The sequence below is a fragment of the Leuciscus leuciscus genome, assembly GCF_965113295.1.
Source record: "Leuciscus leuciscus genome assembly, chromosome: 9".
Classification (NCBI taxonomy): domain Eukaryota; kingdom Metazoa; phylum Chordata; class Actinopteri; order Cypriniformes; family Leuciscidae; genus Leuciscus; species Leuciscus leuciscus.
In genome coordinates this window covers 40,114,191-40,131,996 of record NC_138733.1, presented here as the reverse complement: position 1 = coordinate 40,131,996, position 17,806 = coordinate 40,114,191, and the positions used below count along the sequence as shown (strand labels likewise).

The 17,806-nt window shown below is 45.0% G+C and overlaps 2 long non-coding RNA genes across 2 annotated transcripts in view; both read right to left on the bottom strand.

Moving 5' to 3' along the window:
• LOC309507050 overlaps positions 1 to 17,806 on the bottom strand; it is a 269,877-nt gene that overhangs the window by 126,270 nt on the left and 125,801 nt on the right. The window lies entirely within an intron of this gene.
• Positions 797 to 17,385, bottom strand: LOC309507053. The gene is made up of 4 exons (XR_014209011.1): positions 16,959 to 17,385; positions 16,670 to 16,734; positions 1,039 to 1,086; positions 797 to 945 (listed from the first exon to the last, which is right to left on the bottom strand). It is a non-coding gene; the product is annotated as an uncharacterized lncRNA (long non-coding RNA).

Sequence of the window (17,806 nt, the reverse complement as noted above, 5' to 3'; positions counted from 1 at the left end):
ATTGTCTGTTTTCTTCCAACACACGCTCTTGGCAAACACCGAAAAATTCCACCGCACTTCTTAAATCGGCGGTGTGCTGATTCTGTGTATCAATGAGTCTATGTAGAAGGTCCGTAATACCGCTCTGTGCTCCTGAAACTATATCCGCTGTCTGGTGGTAAGTGAGAGGTAGTGTAGCGATTTCGAGAACACGTTGGAAGCTTCTGTTTGCCCTGCGTAAAGTGGCATAACTCAATCCACAGAGATCTGCCGTGTTGTACAGAGGATTAAACCTCCGGTCATCTTCATCACTGCTTTCTGATAAATTCTGTTCAGAATTGATAGTGTTCAGTACTGATTGTTGAGAATCCAAAAACGCCTCTTCCCCTCTTTCTGGAGAAGAGGGGATTTCTTCTAAAGCAAAAACATAAAAATATATTATATGAATTATTTAATATAGATAAAATATAGTCTAATGAAACAAGAAATCTTACCGTATTCATCCGTAATCGGACTCTCGTGAGAATATTTCTCGAATCGTTTCTTTCCTCCAGTTGTGGATGTAACAGATTCACTGTTTTCTTCTAAAAACAATATTCAGTTATTTAAAAAAAATTAAACGAATAAAAAATATAAAGATTAGACAAAATAGTTTTCTTTTTCCCTTACCTCTCTCCGGATAGATTAATTCTTCTTCATAAATTTCCCGGAGACGTTTCACCCCTTTGTGTGAAGCGTCAATGATGTTAATCGGTCCGGTGTCCCTCTTCCGGTCCCTCTTCGACTGGAGGTGAGGTTTGACGTTCGGTACTCTCTGTGTCCACACTCAGAGCAGGGGTCGAGGGGCTGTATTTGGAGTGACGTCTTCGTAAATTTGATTGGACGGGTTTGGATCAACAACCAATGGGTACTTAGTTGGCTCCGGCGGGTGGGCGGAGCTATGAGTCGGTGCGTCCTCTGTGATTTCTGTTGAAATAGACCTATGAGTTGCTTTTTTCTTTAAAACAAATATTAAAATAGTAAATATTAAAAAAGACATAACAAAAATATATCCCGTACCTTGTAAAAAATCATCTGGCGAGACACCTTCGGGGAATGATGTGTCATCTGCAAATAAAAGCATTTATTGAGATATCTTTTCAATTTTGTAGCTTATAATTTATGATAAAAAACTCACATAGGTCGTTCAGAATTTGCACTAATTCCAAATCAAAATTCTGATCCGATCTGGTCCATGATGATGATTTGTAGACATTGCGCTGACTCGATGTTGTGTCTCCTTCGGCGGCTTGGTACGCGAATGAAATAGTTTTGGCTCCTTTTAAAGATTGCGATACGACGCGTTTTAAAAACACCTTTTTCCCCGCTTCATTTTCAAAGAAACCCTTCATCTCTACATGTGGTAGGGAATCTGATACCTGATTTGTATGACTAGAAAAAACATGTCGAATTTGACCCATCTCTTCAAATAAGCTCTGCAATAAAACTAATTCACACAAATCCGTCAAAAAGAGAAAAAATGAAATATGCAGGATGGTATCATATGGGCCATAACACCTTGGTAGACATTGCGGCGCTGTGTGTGTGTGTGTGTGTGTGTATGTGTGTTCATGTTTTTCTATCCCGGTGGGGACTTCAACCTGAATGCACACAGACTCATGGGGACTCGTGTCACAGTCTGTCTAAACTGAGGTCCCCATGGGTAAACAAGCTTATAAATAATACAGAATGAGTTTTTTGGAAATGTAAAAATGCAGAAAGTTGTGTGTGATGGGTATGTTTAGGGGTAGGGTTAGTGTAAGGAGACAGAATATACAGTTTGTACAGTATAAAAACCATTAAATCTATGGAGAGTCCCCACAAAGATAGTAAACCAGACATGTGTGTGTGTGTGTGTGTGTGTCTGTGTGTGTCTGTGTGTGTGGTGTGATAGCTGAGAGAGCCTTAAAAACTCTATGGGCTATACTTTAAAATATGGAATATTTATTATTTAATAATTTTGTGACAATTAAATATTGGAAGCGATGACTATTTACCACATTTCATATGGATGTTCAAAGTGGTTTACATAAAAGCTGTATAAAAAAGCATAGATAAAACAAGTAGTATTAAAACATTTAGAAAATAATCTGAAATAGATTAAAGCGTGTGTCTGTGTGTCAACGTGTTAACGTTTTAAACTCTGACTGTCAGAGTTTTGGAGGGGGACTCCCATGAGTGATGTCATTTGTGTCATCCAATGACATCTGAGAGGTGTGTCTTAATTTTACACAGCCTATGAACTTTGTGAGGGGCGTGTTAGGGGGTGTGGTCTCTTCGGGCCGTTGCACACTCTTTCTGTTGTCTTTTAAGTTCGGACACTGAAGTGACCGGTCGCATTTTCTATCTGGGAGCTGAAAGACACTGTTGTTTTTTCCCACGGTGACATCTGTTGTGGGCGGGGGTAGGGGTGGAGCTTGCGTGTGTCTCTGTAACCTTCAGAAAATGTCAATCCTGTCAGACCTCTGGACTGAATGGACATTCTTTACACTGCTCCAGCACAAGGAAACACTTATATATCTTTTAAACTCCTTTAACGAATGGTATGTAAAAACGCATGATGTTTTAACATCTTAAAAAAAAAAATGTCTTAACATCTTAAAACTTTTTAGAGAAAAATGCTATTTTAACTTATTTCATTGATGTTTTAAAAGTGATGAATGTACATCTGTCTTCTTTAATAAATAAAAAACACTGATCTCACACTCTGGCTATGTCTTTATTGTACATTTCTTTAAAAAGTTTATATCGTTTAGAACTACTGAGCGTGGGAAATTTTCCCACGGTTCAGGTGTTCAACCCACAAGGAGGCGTGGCACAAGTCCGATTTTCCCACGGTGTACTGTACAGCCCAGAAGTGGGAGGGGCTAGCGTGGGAAATTCCCACGGTCAAAAGGGGCGTGGCTTTGAGGGCAATAAAGCAATAAACCTGTCAGTTTTTTGATGGAAGGTGCCCTCTATTCTCTCTGTCAGAGCATGTCAGAAACCCCTCCAGGGCCCAGAAAACCCCTCAGACCCCAGAGGGTTAAGGTCCGGTCTGCTAAATCGTGCCACCGACGAGGCTTAAAGTGGATGAAGCGACCTCAGAAGCTTCTTACTCCATAGGAGGAGGTGGCGGTCGAGTTGCGACATGTGAGGGAAGCGTGGCGCAATGGTCGCAATGTTGTTAGTTAATAACTATTGTTAATAACTATAAGTTAATAACTATTGATCGTTGCGACGGAAGTGAATCAATCTAACTTTAGCTGGACAATAACTGTATTCTAGAGATGCTATAAATCCAAAACAATCTCTGTTACTTTAATTTCCTATTATCAATGTAAAGCCGCTTTGGAACAATCTACATTGTTAAAAGCGCTATATAAATGAAGATGACTTGACTTGACTGAGCAGCGGCATTTTGCGGCGTCTCAAAGCAGTTGATGCCAATGCAGTCGGAGGCCCGCCCAGACCCCCGTTACTGCATGGCTGTTGTACGTGGCCCCTCAGCCGGTGTTGGTGGACACTTGTTCTAGGGGCAGCTGGCCCAGAGAAACAAAAGGTCTGATCATGGGCTGAGGGTTTGGCGGCAGGCCAGGGTGATTGTCACTCGGAGCGTGCCGCTCGGCCACGGCCACCTCGGGACTCGGCCATGAAGCCAGTGCTGAAGCGGTCTTCATGTGGAGGAAGCCGTTCTATCGCGGCTGCGTCTGCCATACGCCCCAGGAGCCTCTGAAAGGTTTCAGTGGGACCCTTTCTCACTTCTTAACGACACCGACCAAAGCATTGTCTTCTCAGGTGATGTGTTGGACCGAATCCATCTCCATACCGGAATAAGAGATCCCCAAACACAAACAGGAGAGCTGTTAACAGCAGTTAAGAGCTCAGAAGGCTTGCGACCACCGCTGCACTCACGCTGTAGAACCACCAGCACCGGGAGAGACTTCCAGAAGAAGCACCGACACACTCACTCGTTGAATGAATCAACACTCTTCAGAGACACCGTCATGAAGACCGATCGGCTCCGAAGAGAAAGACAAGTGGTGCGTGCATCCACTTCCGTATTTATACCCGCGCTGCAGGGCGGAGCGCGGATGCAAAGGTCGCACGCCAATGTGTGCATTGGCTCGTTTGATCAATAATCGAAGATGACAGACTCCCTAAGCGTGATCCCGAGCAAAAGTGTGTCCTCCTGTGGCTGAGCAGGACTCACAGGTTCATCCAGACACATACAGCGTAGAGCCGCCAGCCGACACAGATGCGCTCGAGTCCGAGCCGACAGATGGTGAGTCTCCAGTTATTACCACCCTGATTCATGGCCATTTCAGCCTGATGTTTCTGGTGTTAGTTTTCATTTTTCCTTCTCTACTCCTTTTGGCTCCTCAAATATGCAGTAAATTTTTTTTTTTAATTAAACACCATTAAAAAAAAATAAAAAAAAATACATATTTATATGTAGTGAAGTCTGGTGTTTGAGAAACATCACTAACTTTCTGAATTCAATTCAATCAGCATGCCCATAGACGCACAAATGGGTCCAAATGCATTTGCTATTTAAACAACGTGGCGCAGGAAGTGAAAATTATAACTGCGTCGGGCTGAAACTAGCAAAAAACACTCGCGCCGCGTCTGGCGCTGTGTTGCGCCGGGTGTATGATAGGGCCCTTGAGCTTAAGCTAATCTTAGACTAAAATTCATGTTTGAGCTGTTTTAACTGAAAGCATATCTTTAAATATTTCAGTGCCATTTTTTTGTCTCAAGATACACACCAGTAATGTTTTTGTTTTGTTTTTTCTAAAGCACGTTTAAAAAAAGCTAATATGATGATTTGATGCGCAAGGAACATTTATGATTATGTCACGGTTTATGAATTCACTGTCTCCTTTCGTCTCGTCTTGCCTTGTGTGTGTGTGTGTGCATGTGGGCGGGGTTGCTGATCGCTGCAGCTGATCAGCTAACCCTATTTACTAGTCCCTCTGTTTTCACCTCGTCTTTGTCAGAGCGTTGTGGATGTTCCTGTCTGTGTTCCTGTCTCTGTTCCTGTCTGTTTCCAGTTCCCGTGTGTTCCCGCTTGTCGCCGTCTCCTGTGTTCATCGTTGTTCCTGCACTTCAGTTTTCCACGCCATCCACTTCCTGGTTGCCGGTTCCCGCTCCGTCTCTGTTTCCTATCATCATCTTCATCATCATCTTCACCATCTCTTCACCGGAGAGGATCGGGCTGTTCTCAGCATCCCTGTGCTACCAAGTGCCTTCACTGGACTATCACCCATCATCACTCAACCTGCATCTGACCAACACTCTAAATAAACCTTTATTTGACTTGCACTTGAATCCTCGTATCATTTCCTGACAGATTATTATCAATGTTGAAAAGAAGCTTTGCTGTCTTGTGGTATTTTAACTTGTTAGTAGGCCTAGATTTATGAACTGAAATATAACAGTGAAATAAATTAAACTAAATTATCGTAAAATTGTCAGGACTTGCTAACTGATGTTAGTCGGCAGCATTTGTGTTTTAGGATTAATTAAGAATTATATAGGCTTTTCAGTAGATTATTATGATTAGCATAATTCTCTTTAATAAATAATGAAACCATTTCAACATAAACATTGCAATAGAAAAATGTCACATCAATGAGGCTTTGCATGAGAGTAGGACCTTAAGTTCATGCTCATGAAACAGTGCTCAGACGATAGCTGTGTGGTCAGTGCTTCAACATGAGCCTCGCTGTGCTTCAAGCGGTCTTAGTTCCAATCTTCATCATTTTGTTTCTAGTTAAATAGGCTATTTGTCAAAAATAAAAACTTCTGAAATGTTAATTTATTGATTCGAAACACTTTTTGGAGCTTTGTTATTCATTGTCTGACATTTTTATTAAGCAACTTTTCATGTTAAAAATACCCGTTTTTCTAACCCATACATGCTTAAACAATTGCCTGATGGGCTGAATGAGCCCTTCTCTGATCACTGAGATTGTCTCTATAATCCTGTAAAGTAAAATAAATAAGAGGGATTCGGGACGGAATCGACTGGGCGTGACGTCATGCGCGTTCACGCTCACCTGGCTATGTCTGGCAGGTTTGTGTATTCGCCGCCATTATCCGCATCAGCGAAGACAACTCAAGCGACTTTTGCAAAAGTAGAAGATGGATTCAAAGAGACCGGCTTCTAGTTCATCCCAAACCCCAACGCAAACTCCACGTAACCGCGTGCACAACTCTGGTTGCAGTTTCGCGTGTCGCCAGAAGGGGGCATAGTTCTGCAAAAACTCAGAGACTTGCTTAATGCACCTTTAAGCCAGAAGAAATTCAACCTTTATCAAAAGTGTCTCAGAAGGCAGTCGGATGCAAAACTAGAAACCCTCCGAAAAGTTTATGGCTTACGCGTTATCGCTATGTGGGAATGCGAATGGGAGGGGCTGAAACAGACAGACCCTGACGTGATAGAGTTTACACAGGCATACCAGGCATACCAGGCATACCAGGAATCATTCCAGGATCCCATATATTTGATCTGGTAAAGAGCGTAACGTCATCACAGATGATGCATGACAATCGACGCCCTGCCGGCTGGTACGAGTTTCTGGATGCATTTGCAACATTAAATATTCCTCATTCGACTGTAACCAATCATAATGTAAGACGGTTGCTTGAATCACTTAAAAGAAAAACACACGCGGATGACTCTGGTACTACACCTACTAAGTCTTTGAAAAAATTTACAATGCCATAAAATACAAATAATGAAATGTCACTGGCTACAGAACCCCCAAATTACACCAACTTGTAATTATAAAACATACTATATACCAGGGGTCTCCAACCTTTTTGTGTACCTTTTTATCCCCTACCTCAAGGGATAAAATAATCTAGAAGGGATTTTGTTTGTTATACTCAAATATTTATTATACATATAACATGGTGGTGCTTTTTTACTTTTCACCATCATATGCGAAATAATAAAATATCTTGATATTCTGGTTCAGACTTACAAGCCTTTAAGAAAAAAAAAAAAAAAAATCAACAATTCCTGAAAAATTATGGAAATATTTATTGATTTTTTTGTTGATTTTTCTATAAACCTATTGTATGTGTTATCAAAAACAGTAGCCCAAACATTTAGTATAAATATAAATGCAAAAATAAATAAACTGCCATAACTTCTAAACAAAACTTACTCGGTTACTAACGTAACCTCGGTTCTCTCTAGAAGAGGGAACGAGTACTGCGTAAGATATCTTACGCTAGGGGAAAATCCTTTTCCGCGAGATATTGAAGCCAAAAATTATCCTTAATTTTGTAATAATGCAAAACGCGTTGCAGCAGCAATGCAGACATAGGCGAGACAGCTCGCGCGCCTATTGGCTGCTCTGCGGAAACTGCAGCAGCCTATCGAGCGAGGCCTGGCGTGACGTCAGACCCAATCAGGGCACTTCGCGCCCGCTGCGTCACGTCCCGCCGAAATGGGCGTGGTCTAGGCCTATAAATATCGCTCGCAGGCAGCTATTATCTGGTTTTTCATCATCGAAGCAACCAGAGCGTGTGCATGCACGGCAAGATACGCAGTACTCGTTCCCTCTTCTAGAGAGAACCGAGGTTACGTTAGTAACCGAGTACGTTCTCTTACGAGAGGTCTCTCGTACTGCGTAAGATATCTTACGCTAGGGGACCCAATGTAAAACGCCGTGCATGCTGAGATCTGACACCAAAGACCCAAGGGCGAAAGCCCGGGGTACATATAGTGCACAATCACTCAGGGAACTCACAGGGAGTCCGGGAAGAGGGAGGGGTGCAGCCTCACTTTTCCACATATAGTAGCGTCGATGGGACGCGAATTTCGTCATACAGACAGGGCGGGGTACGGCCTGAACTGATGGGGAAAATGTGGGTCTTACACAGTTTGCCCAGCTTTATACTGTCGAACATTGAGCTGTGCTCAGCAGACGCAGCATTCTGAGCTGATCGCATCAGGTCAGATAATACTGGTAATTTAGACCGACAGCAGCCTGGCCTGCAGGGCGGGAACCTCTAGGTTATAAAACCTTATAAATGTAGACGGGGAGGCCCAGCCTGCCGCCATACAAATATCTTGCAAGGCAATCCCACTTGACCAGGCCCACGAAGAGGCCATGCCTCTCGTGGAGTGCGCTCTGACACCCAATGGGCACTGCATGCCCTTGGAGGCGTATGCCAGCGCTATAGCATCAACTATCCATCTGGATAGGCTCTGTTTCGACGCGGCTAGTCCCTTAGAACGTCCGCTAAACGAAACAAAAAGCTGCTCCGTCTGTCTGAAAACAGACGAGCGAGACACATAAGCTCGTAATGCCCTGACTGGGCAAAGGAGGCTCGCGTCTCTTTCCTCATCAGGGACCGGTAGGGCTGACAGGGAGATAACCTGCGCCCTAAACGGTGTGTTGAGGGATTTTGGAACATAACCGTGCTTAGGTTTGAGTATAACTTTTGAGTCATTGGGCCCAAACTCCATGCACGCCGCGCTCACAGAGAGCGCGTGCAGATCCCCTATGCGCTTCACTGAAGCGAGAGCCAGCAAAAACACCGTCTTGAAAGACAGGTGTTTCAAATCGATTGACTGTAAAGGCTCAAATGGCGCACCTTTCATGGCTTCCAGAACCGTAGAAAGGTCCCATACGGGGACTGAGGGAGGTCTGGGAGGATTCAGTCTCTTAGCCCCTCTAAGGAAGCGGATGACTAAATCGTTCCTTCCTATTGACTGACCAAGCGTTGTTTCTGAGAACGCTGCTATAGCCGCCACATAAACTTTGAGCGTGGAGGGGGCCCTGCCCCCATCCAACAGCTCTTGTAGGAAGGAAAGCACCTCCGTCACACCACAGTTTGTGGGTGACACACCACGGGCTGTGCACCAGCCCGAAAACACCGACCATTTCGAAGAATAGAGTCGTCTTGTAGACGGAGCTCTAGCCTGCGTGATCGTGTTTAATACTCCTTTAGGGAGTCCAACATGTACCCGTTGATGGCCCAGACATGAAGGGACCATAGTTCCGGGTGAGGATGCCAGATCGAGCCGCGGGCCTGTGAGAGGAGATCTCTCCTCATTGGTACTGGCCACGGGGCAGTACTTGCTAACTGCATCACGGCTGGGAACCAAGGTTGGTTTTTCCAGAACGGTGCTACCAGCAGTACTGAGCATCCTTCTTCCCTGATCCGTTCTATCACCTGAGGCAGGAGAGAGACGGGGGGAAAAGCATAGAGCGGGCGGCGGGGCCACACATGGGCCAGCGCGCTCCTGCTCTTGGAGAAAAATTCTTGACAGTGAGCGTTTTCTTGAGACGCAAACAGGTCCACTTCCGCTCTGCCGAATTTCTTCCACAGCAGATGGACTGTCTGTGGGTGTAGAGACCACTCGCCTGCCGGAACATTGTTCCTGGACAGTCTGTCCGGTCCTATATTCAAGATCCCTGGCACGTGCGCTGCTCTGAGCGAGCGCAGGTTGCACTGAGCCCATACCAGGAGGCGTTCTGCCAGCCTGTACAGTTTCTCGGATCTGATGCCGCCCTGGCGATTTATGTAGGACACCACAGACATGTTGTCCGAACGGACCAAGACGTGGTGACCTTTTATTTGGGGACAAAAACGCGTCAGCGCGTTGTCTACTGCCAGCATTTCGAGGCAGTTTATGTGCAGGAGCTTCTCCCGTTCTGACCACTGGCCGAAGAACGGTCTGCCCTCGAGCAGCGCTCCCCATCCCGAGGTGGACGCGTCCGTGGACACCACTTTCACCCTCGAGGAAGTCCCCAGGCTTACACCTGATTGGTACCAGTCGTTCGCTTTCCAGGGTTTCAGAGCTGTAACGCATTTCTGATTGACCCTGAGGCGAAGCAAACCGGGTGCCCATGCTTCGCGTGGGACTCGCGCTTTCAGCCAAAACTGCAGCGGGCGCATGCGGAGCAGACCCAGCTGGAGCACTGACGATGCTGAGGCCATGAGACCTAGCATCTTCTGAAATCTCTTGAGCGGGACAGACGCGCCGCAGCGAAAAGAGTTCGCTGTGCGTCGAATGTCTACCGCGCGCTGTTGTGATAGTCGCGCTATCATGGATAGTGAGTCCAGTTCTGTGCCCAGGAAAGATATTTTCTGACTGGGTGACAGGGAGCTCTTCGCCCAGTTGACACTCAGACCCAAATCCTCGAGGTGATCGAGTAAAATGGTCGTGTGTTCTATGAGCACTGCGCGAGATTGCGCTAGAATCAGCCAATCGTCCAAATAGTTCAGCACTCGCATGCCTCTCATTTTGAGGGGTGCGAGCGCCGCATCCATGCACTTCGTAAATGTACGGGGTGCTAGGGACAAACCGAACGGCAGGACTGTGTACTGATATGCCTGGCCCTCGAAGGCGAATCTCAAATATCGCCTGTGACGTGACGCTATCTGTATTTGAAAATACGCGTCTTTCAGATCTATTGACACAAACCAATCTCCTTGGCGAATCTGCACAAGGATTTGCCTGGTCGTGAGCATCCTGAACTGTCGCTTCACAAGCACTTTGTTCAGTTGCCTTAGATCTAGTATGGGTCTGAGACCCCCGTCTTTTTTCGGTACCAGGAAGTATCTGCTGTATAGCCCTCCTTCTCTCTGATCTTGAGAAAGAGGCTCTATGGCCCCTTTGCTCAATAGTTTCGTCACTTCGGCTCGAAGTAGATGTGCTACTTCTGTTTTTACCGTGGTCTCGACGCGCGCCACATAGCGGCGAGGGCGTCGGCGAAACTGCAGCGAATAGCCTCTTTCTATAATGTTCAGCACCGACTTCGAAACCCCGGGTAGCTTTGCCCATGCGTCTGCATGGATAGCTAGGGGTTGAATACGAAGCGCGCTCCGCTCGCTCAGCGATGGAGAAGCTTCGGTGTGCTGTAACACAAGCGTGGCGCTCGTGACGTTTGAGGCATGGGGCGCGCTGATGACAGCGGGCAGATTGCCCGCGCTCGACTCCTCTGCGGTGGTTAACCACGAGGGGGAGGGCTGGGCGGTTCCCGTGGGAACTGTCATGTCTATGTGTGGATGTGGGCGCGGGACAGCGGGCACATTTATCACACCGAAAAGCATCGTTCGCTTGCGTGAAGCGAGTGCACGTTGGTTTCGTTTTTACAGAAACCGTGAGACATGCATAACGTGGTGTTAGTGGGCACTGGGTAGTGGGCACGTTCACCATGTTTGAAGCGCAACCGATCTGAGTCGGTTTTATGTGCGCGAGCCCTGTGTGACAGGCTGTGCTTGTGTGTAGGGATGGGCACTGGGCAGTGGGCATTCTTACTACACATAAAACACCATCGGCCGTGGCCGGGACACCAGAAAATACACTCTTTTGGGGATTTATCTATAGCCGTGAAAACGGCATTTGTGTGCAGGCAAGCGGGTGACAGAACCGACTTGTTGGCTGCAGAAAACACTGGAACAGTCACATTTTCTGGAACTGGACGAGCGAATAGCTTTGGTGTGAGTCCGGCCGCAGCGGGACTGGAACACCGTCGTTTTCCTAGCTGTGCTAGGACGACTTCGGGGCCTCGGGCTTCACCGTGATCCTAGGTCGCGAGCCACGTCCTGCGGGGCGGCGACCGAATGAGCGGGAGCGCGGTCTCGCGCTTCTGGCCTGGCGGCGCTGTGAAGTGGAGGCAGTGGACGGTGGCTGTGGCTGTGAGCTCTGAGCAGACGGTTTCGCACGGCCTGCTGCAGAGCTGGAGCGCTTCGGGAGGAAGTGCTTCATAGCCTGAGACGCTTTCTGTACCTCTGCGAATCTCTCCGCGAAGTCCTTGACGGAGGATCCAAAGAGGCCTGTGGCGGAAAGCGGGGCGTCGAGGAACGCGGTGCGTTCAGACTCGGCCATTTCCGAGAGCGTCAGCCAAAGATGTCTCTCAGACACGGTGAGAGAAGCCATAGTCCGTCCAATGGCTTGTGCTGCGGACTTAGTAGCACGAAGAGCGAGGTCCGTGGCACTCCTTAAGTCTGGCACGCAGATCGCGTCAGGTCCTTCCTCATCCAGCTTACGGAGGAGATCGGCCTGGAAGATCTGGAGCGTTGCCATGGTGTGCAACGCTGACGCAACTTGCACCGGCGGCGGAGAAAGCGCGGCGGAGCAGACTTGACGTCGTGCGGCAAGCTTTAGAGGGCAGGGCCGGCTTAGCGCGCCGTCCAGCGGAGGGCGGGCATAAGTGGGCCGCTATCGCCTCTTCAACCGGCGGCAGCGAGAGGTATCCTTTGTTCTTGGCATCGTCAACGGCGGAGAATGCCAAAGAAACAGCAGGACGCACTCTAGCAGAATAGGGGGCGCTCCAGGACTTGGCGACTTCTTCGTGTAACTCAGGAAGAAAAGGCGCCGGTCTGGACGCAGGCGAAGCGCGCTCCCCAGGCAGGAAAAATCCATCCAGCCGGTTGTGAGCGGGCTGCTCAGGCGAAGACCACTCGAGGCCGAGGCTCGCCGCGGCCTGTGCGAGTACTCGCATGAGTTCCGTCTCAATGGAAGCTCTCTTGCCTGACGACGTGCGGGCAGGGGGTGCGGGGTCCTCAGAGCCCGCCAATCCTCACTGCCTGACGCCAGGATAGAGCAGGAATCATCCTCTCCCAGCAGGGCTTCCTCATCCGCGATATCAACGGAAGCGGCGGCAGACGGCGGCCGCTGTCCGTCAGGAAGCGAAACAGAAGAAGCCGGGGAAGCAAGCGGGCGAACCGGCGAGCTTTGGCGGCTGAGGGAGGGTTCCGGGGCCCGCTGGGCACGGCGCTTTTTACGGCGCGACGCCGCGGCGGGCGGGGGAGCAGTCTCGGTGAAGACGGCTAGGCGAGTCCTCAGAGTCGCCATTGCCATCAGCTCGCAGTGAGGGTATCCGCCGTCAGCGAGCGCGAGAGCTGCATGTTCCTCACCCAGGCAGGAAACGCAGATCACGTGGCGGTCCCCGTCGCTGAGTGTGGCTCTGCACGAGCCGCAGGAAGGCATCTTTAAAAAGACGCTAGCTCTTTTAGAATGTGTGTCGCGGCGGCGACACACACACACAGAAATACAGTGTAATAAAAGAGAAGGATATAAGCGCCGGAAAGCGCAGCAGGAAGGCAGGAAGGCGGCGCGGCCAGCGACTTCAGTGACTCGTCCCGCTGAAGGTGCTCTCTCTCGACGGCGCGGCTTCTAATCCAGCTCCAGCGATGCGTGTGCTTCGCTTGAAGGATGAAAAATCAGATAATAGCTGCCTGCGAGCGATATTTATAGGCCTAGACCACGCCCATTTCGGCGGGACGTGACGCAGCGGGCGCGAAGTGCCCTGATTGGGTCTGACGTCACGCCAGGCCTCGCTCGATAGGCTGCTGCAGTTGCCGCAGAGCAGCCAATAGGCGCGCGAGCTGTCTCGCCTATGTCTGCATTGCTGCTGCAACGCGTTTTGCATTATTACAAAATTAAGGATAATTTTTGGCTTCAATATCTCGCGGAAAAGGATTTTCCCCTAGCGTAAGATATCTTACGCAGTACGAGAGACCTCTCGTAAGAGAAACATTACTGCATTACATTTAATACATTTATACATGACTATTTTAATATAACATCATTTTTAATATGAATATATACAGGCACATTTCTGCCAAAAAAGTTTGTTTTACTACAGTTAATGTTGTAGCGTGAAAGGTTTTCTAACTGGTTTATTCTTGGAACAATGTTTCGCCTGTTTTTTGCATCAATATGTTGAGAATATCAGCACTGTTTCATCTCGCTTTTTACAAGCTTAAATCACAATGTCATCTGTGGGTTTATACGAGAGATAGAGAATTCTGCGCTGAATTGAACTGCTTCTCTCAGTGGATCGTGCAGCTCTGTGTAATAATGTTGGTGTGATCGAGATCAGCCCGCACAGCTGCTTTGGCCGCGATCGCTGTTTTTGGGGCCGAGCTGATAATGCTCTGCGCTGCTCAGATCAAACAAGTTTTGTTCCGCTTTTTGAGCGTTTTGATGTTTCTCATACACAACGCAAATGACAGTGTATAGCCTAATCAAAGAGAGTTTGCAAAAGTGCAAATTGAAAAGTTTAGTTGAAAAGGTCGCAAAATGATAGCCTACCCCGTTTTTTTTAACACGGTGTATAAGTGATCGTATTAGTGCCCCTGCTGTTGGCTGTTCATATTGCTTTATTAGACTTTTTTTGTGCCGACGGCCCTCGGTTGGACGGCCGTTCTGGACTTTTCCAGAACGCACAGATTGTCAGTCCGTCCCTGATCTCAAACATCTGTGGAATGTTTGGAAACTCCATCACTGTCATCTTGGCCATCTGTACGGATGGCATAAGAACATGTATTGTGTCTTCAGTGTTGTGCCTGAACGCGTTAGTTCATGAACTCGTTCATATTTTGGGCGAACGTGAACTGAACACTCTATTACTGCCTGATGAAAGTTACTGTGAACTCGTTCATTCTGGTGTCTGTGAACGGCACGCTCTCTCAGTTTAACTTCGTTCAAAAGGGTGCAAGATTTCTATAGAAATGTATTTGTCCCGTTCGGAACCTCCGTTGTCCCGTTTATTGACGCTGATCTAACCACTGATGTATGACTGAATCTGATACAACAGCGGGCACTTGAACAGTCCACACTCGCGCGCATCAGACCATACGAATAACAAACTCTAAATTGAGAATTAATTATTATTTTGGGACAAATCATTGTTTGATTTGCGCACAGAATCCTCCGCTGTCTGGTCGCTTCGATCCGGACTCGCGCTAACGGCAAATCCCTTTCACTGTCCGACTGGGTTTTGATTTCGGCAAATCAGTTTTCAAAAAACGTGATTATTGTGAGTCCAACATACATCCAGCCACGCAAGAAAGCATGAAATCGTCCTGAGGGAATAATATACTGATGTGATTTGCTGCCCAAGAAACATTTCTGATTATTATTAATGTAAAAAATCAGGATTCTTTGATGAATAAAAGGTTTAAAGTAAATTTATCCGAAATAAAAAAAACGTAACATTATAAATGTACTTGCTGAATAAAAGTAGGCTATTCATTTCTTTAATTTCTTTAAAAGTAGTGTATAATTACAAAATTTCTATTTCAGATAAATTATATTATTTTGAACTATGGTTTGTGTGTAATATAACTTTAATCAAAACAAATGTGTTGTCTGAAAACCTTTTAAACACATACGAACCTGAAATGACATATAGGCCTACTGTGTTATGTTGGCCTAGCCTATATACAACTATTTTGAGTGTCCCTCATTTTCCTGTAAAGAACCATGCACGATTGTCCCGCATTTGTTTAGTTGGCAACCCTACCCTCAATGCTATGTAAACCCTGGTTGGATAAGGATTTTAAAATTGGATATGAAGATGAAATCTGACGCATAGTTTCAGTGTTAAAACTGATAACATAATTGCTGTCTGTGGTTTTATATGGGCTGTGGCAATCATTTTGAAAAATAATAGCTCGCAGCAACATATGGAAAAAAAGAACTGAACTAGTTAATTTTTTGGAACTTTGAACTTTAGTTCAAAATTTTGAAGTTTGAACTATGAACTGAACTAGTTCATTTTAAAATTTGTGAACTGAACTTTGAACTAGTTCATGTAGAAAGTGAACTTTCCCAACACTGTGTGTCTTATACAGTAAAAATACAGTACGTGTTAGCATATCAAATGTGTGTTATTGGAGAGTAATTATTTATAATTACTATAATTATTTTAATTATTACTTCATGCATAAAAGTACCTTGAAAATGAATTAATTAAAAATAATAATAATAATAATTAATTTATATAGCGCTTTTCTCGGCACTCAAAGCGCTTTACATAGAAGGGGGGAATCTCCTCAACCACCACCAATGTGCAGCATCCACTTGGATGATGCGACGGCAGCCATATTGCGCCAGAACGCCCACCACACACCAGCTTACTGGTGGAGAGGAGACAGAGAGATGAAGCCAATCAGTATCACTGTAAAAAAAATTGCTGCGATTATTTATCACAACTTAAAATCCAACATTGTTTCAACTTTAAAAAGTATGTGTTCATGCTTGACTTAAAATATTAAGTTTAGTTAACTTTAGTTAAGTTGGATATTTAAGTTATCTCAACAAATTTTAAGTTGTTATAACTAATCGCAGCCACATTTTTTACAGTGATATGAGGATGATTAGGAGGCCATGATGGACAGAGGCCACTGGGCAAATTTGGCCAGGATGCCGGGGTTACACCCCTACTCTTTCGAAAGACATCCTGGGATTTTTAATGACCACAGAGAGTCAGGACCTCGGTTTTACGTCTCATCCGAAGGACAAAATGTTAAGTTACCCCATGACTTATTATCATTTGGTCCTTTTAACATTGTAAAGGACTCACATACTGTACATTTTTGTTAGTTTTGGCCTCCATACACATAACTGTTTTCACATAAATTGATAAGACACACTGATAGCAATATAAAATAAATATATTATTTGTGATAATATATAAAATATTTAATAATAATAATGCAATATATATATATATATATATATATATTTGTAGTTGTATTTACTTGACTATATTCATATTTATAGCATTGTAAGGCTGATGGGCTTTAAATACACAAACCATGAACCGTGCAGAAATGCTGTTAATAATAATAATTTTGAAAGACGGATGAGACGTTAGCCACAAATTATTACACAATGAGCTATACTCACCACAAACTTCCAGTGTACTTTGTATTGACAAATCCAACGGCTCCATCATAGTCATCAAATGTGACCTGATACAATGTGTGATGAAATGAAAAAAAAGAACAACTGCATTTTATATACAGAAACAATAGAAACATGCTTGCAGTGAGTTGGGAATTCCTGTCAATTGTTTGTTGTTGTTATAGATATTTAATATCAAATGCAATTAATCACGATTCATCCTTTGACAGCAAAAAAAAAAAAAAAAAAAAAAAAAAAAAAAAACATATTAAATTATTACAGAGGTTCTTACATTTCTTAACCCTTGCCGGGCCATTTCTTCTCTTGATTTGTGTAAAATGATGTAGTGATTCAGGTGGTATAGCCGGCCAGTAGTATTTGTTGAATTGAGGATGGCTCCAATGTAACATTCAATCACCTAAAAAATATTGTACAGAAGATTAATGATTCAAAATCGCATGAAACAAAGAGGCTACAGTTAAGTAGCCTGAGTACTTGGATGTAATTTTATGTAGCTGAACCCATGATGTTTTCTTAATAAAAATAAATAAAAATAAAAAAAGGAATGCATCAACAAATAGATTAATCATAAAGTGGTACAACAGTTTTAATGAGAAACTTGCCTTGCCTACAATGAGTTCATCTGGCCTCAAAGTCTCGGTTAAAGAACTCTTTGTGCCGCAGGGTGAAATTCAGGCTCTGTTCATGCTTTACAATAGCAACTACAATTTCAATTGGTTTGCATTTTCAAAGGGCATCAAGGATATGAAGAAGAGTTCTGTTATTACTTCACACAGTATTTGAAAATTCCATATTAATTAATTCCATTTTAAATGTATTAATAAGCTACTCTGACAGCACATTCTACTGTCCTTGTACAGACAGCTGTCATTAAACTAACCCATTTCATTTGGTGTATGAATATTTTTAACTTTGTGTATTTTTTTTTAGAAGATAAGATAAAAAATAATATTTGTATAGCTCCTTATAGGGCTGTAGGTGGCTTCAGGCTCTACAAACTACAATGAGTTGATTTTAGTAATGTGAATGATCATACCTATGTGGTAGTCTCCGATATTTTATATTTGAAGTCAATACTACTGTTATTGACATCTTTGCTTTTTTTCTTGGTTGCCTTTG